We start from the raw sequence: 2,500 nt of genomic DNA, 5'->3' as shown, positions 1-2,500 counted from the left end.
AAAATGTTGGGAAATGGTGAAAGAGTTATTGGAGAATTCCAGGAAGTCCTTCGAGAGATTGGGATCGTCTTTCAAAGATAAAAGATTTCTTCCGACAAGCATTAATTGTTGACTTTGATGACTTGCTGTCACAAGCCTTGGTGGAATGTGGAACCACGTGGACCGCCCAGATTAGAATGAGATGCTGCCTCTTTTGTTTGCACCATGACCAAAGGGCCGTTTCACCCGAAGGAAGTGTAAAAAGCGCCGTTCACCTTAGAGCTGCTGTGCTTGCTCAGGCAGCACATATGACAAATTGGATACGATACAGAGAAGATCAGCATGGCCCCTGCGCAAGGATGACACGCAAATTCGTGAAGCGTTTCCACATTTTGATATGGACACAGTGTCCCAAACTTGACCGCAATTCAGGCAGATAAGTGTCTGGTTAACCTGTGTTGACTATGCGCCCATCCTGTCAGATACCTTTTAAAAGGTGTCTTAGACTTTCAAAGATATTTTATACACTTCCCCTGCAACTCCCCAGAATTCTGTGGCACTTTCAAAGACGTTGTTGAGTTCTTTAGAAATGTTGAAAGATTTGTTCTGACAAGCATAGAATGTTGACTTTGGTGACTTGCTGTCATCAGCAAGTCGTCTGAGAGATTGAGAATGTCGGCACTGCGCGTATTAGTGGGTACAGAGTCATCTCCGGCCCCTTCCCGATTCGTACTGTTAGCCGACATGCTGGCAGAGAAAGTAGGGATTGCAGCTGCTCTACAGAAAAAGCCTTTCTTGAAGAAGTTTCTAAACCCTGAGGATTGCATCAACCCTATCCAGTCTTTGCGTACAAAAAGGAACGCATAGACTGGAAGCTGCGAAGAGGATCCGGCCAGGCATGCACAGTGGGCACCGCCCAGATTAGAATGAGATGCCGCCTCGTTTGTCTGCACCATGACCAAAGGGCCGTTTCACCCGAGGGAGGTTTAAAAAGCGCCCGTCACCTCAGAGCTGCTGTGCTTGCTCAGGCAGCACATATGACAAATTGGATACGATACAGAGAAGATTAGCATGGCCCCTGCGCAAGGATGACACGCAAATTCGTGAAGCGTTTCCACATTTTGATATGGACACAGTGTCCTAAACTTGACCGCAATTCAGGCAGGTAGGTGTCTGGTTAACCCGTGTTGACTATTCGCCCATCCTGTCAGAGACCTTTTAAAAGGTGTTTTAGACTGCGCCCATCCTGTCTTCAAAAATGTTGGGAAATGGTGAAAGAGTTATTGGAGAATTCCAGGAACTTGACCACAATTCAGGCGAGCAAGTGTCTAGTTAACCTGTGTTGACTTTGCGCCCATCCTGTCAGAGCCCTCCTAAAAGCTGTCTGAGACTTTCAAATATTTTTGTTAGACTTCCACTGTAACTCCCCAGACAATTCAGGCGGGCAAGTGTCTGATTAACCCGTGTTGACTTTGCGCCCATCCTGTCAGAACCCTTTTTAAATGCTGCCTGAGACTTTCAAAGATTTTGTTAGACTTCCACTGCAACTCCCTAGACAAAAGGGAGCACATAGTCTGGAACCTGCGACGAGGCTCTGGCCAGACATGCACAGTGGGCACCACCCAGGTTAGAATGAGATGCCACCTCTTTTGTCTGCACCATGACCAAAGGGCCGTTTCACCCGAGGGAGGTTTAAAAAGCGCTCGTCACCTCAGAGATGCTGTGCTTGCTCAGGCAGCACATATGACAAATTGGATACGATACAGAGAAGATTAGCATGGCCCCTGCGCAAGGATGACACGCAAATTCGTGAAGCGTTTCCACATTTTGGTATGGCCACAGTGTCCTGAACTTGACCGCAATTCAGCCAGGTAGGTGTCTGGTTAACCCGTGTTGACGATGCGCCCATCCTGTCAGAGACCTTTTAAAAGGTGTCTTAGACTTTCAAAGATGTTTTATAGACTTCCCCTGCAACTCCCCAGACTGGTGTGGCACTTTCAAAGATATTGTTGAGGTCTTTAGAAATGTTGAAAGATTTCTTCTGACAAGCATAGATTGTTGACTTTGGTGATTTGTGACTCTGGTTAACCCGTGTTGACTATGCGCCCATCCTGTCTTCAAAAATGTTGGAAAATGGTGAAAGAGTTATTGGAGAATTCCAGGAAGTCCTCCGAGAGATTGGGAACGTCTTTCAAAGATAAAAGATTTCTTCCGACAAGCATTAATTGTTGACTTTGATGACTTGCTGTCACCAGCCTTGGTGGAATGTGGAACCATGTGGACCGCCCAGATTAGAATGAGATGCCGCCTCTTTTGTTTGCACCATGACCAAAGGGCCGTTTCACCCGAAGGAGGTGTAAAACGCGCCAGTCACCTTAGAGCTGCTGTGCTTGCTCAGGCAGCACATATGACAAATTGGATACGATACAGAAAAGATTAGTATGGCCCCTGCGCAAGGAAGACACGCAAATTCGTGAAGCGTTTCCACATTTTGGTATGGCCACAGTGTCCTGAACTTGAC

The 2,500-nt window shown here is 46.8% G+C and overlaps 4 non-coding genes across 4 annotated transcripts; all 4 read left to right on the top strand.

Annotated features, from left to right (window-relative positions):
* The first annotated feature begins 266 nt into the window (after positions 1-266).
* LOC137103276 (U6 spliceosomal RNA) lies at positions 267-373 on the top strand. Its single transcript, XR_010911442.1, has one exon. It is a non-coding gene; the product is annotated as a U6 spliceosomal RNA (small nuclear RNA).
* A 622-nt stretch (positions 374-995) lies between these two features.
* Positions 996-1,102, top strand: LOC137103678 (U6 spliceosomal RNA). The gene has a single exon (XR_010911571.1). It is a non-coding gene; the product is annotated as a U6 spliceosomal RNA (small nuclear RNA).
* Positions 1,103-1,701: 599 nt separating this feature from the next.
* On the top strand, positions 1,702-1,808 carry LOC137103674 (U6 spliceosomal RNA). Its single transcript, XR_010911570.1, has one exon. It is a non-coding gene; the product is annotated as a U6 spliceosomal RNA (small nuclear RNA).
* A 557-nt stretch (positions 1,809-2,365) lies between these two features.
* Positions 2,366-2,472, top strand: LOC137103458 (U6 spliceosomal RNA). The gene has a single exon (XR_010911510.1). It is a non-coding gene; the product is annotated as a U6 spliceosomal RNA (small nuclear RNA).
* Positions 2,473-2,500: the final 28 nt, after the last annotated feature.

Source organism: Channa argus, chromosome 1 (genome assembly GCF_033026475.1).
Source record: "Channa argus isolate prfri chromosome 1, Channa argus male v1.0, whole genome shotgun sequence".
NCBI lineage: Eukaryota > Metazoa > Chordata > Actinopteri > Anabantiformes > Channidae > Channa > Channa argus.
Note: the sequence above shows the minus strand (reverse complement) of the source record. Positions and strands in the feature narration are given on the sequence as shown.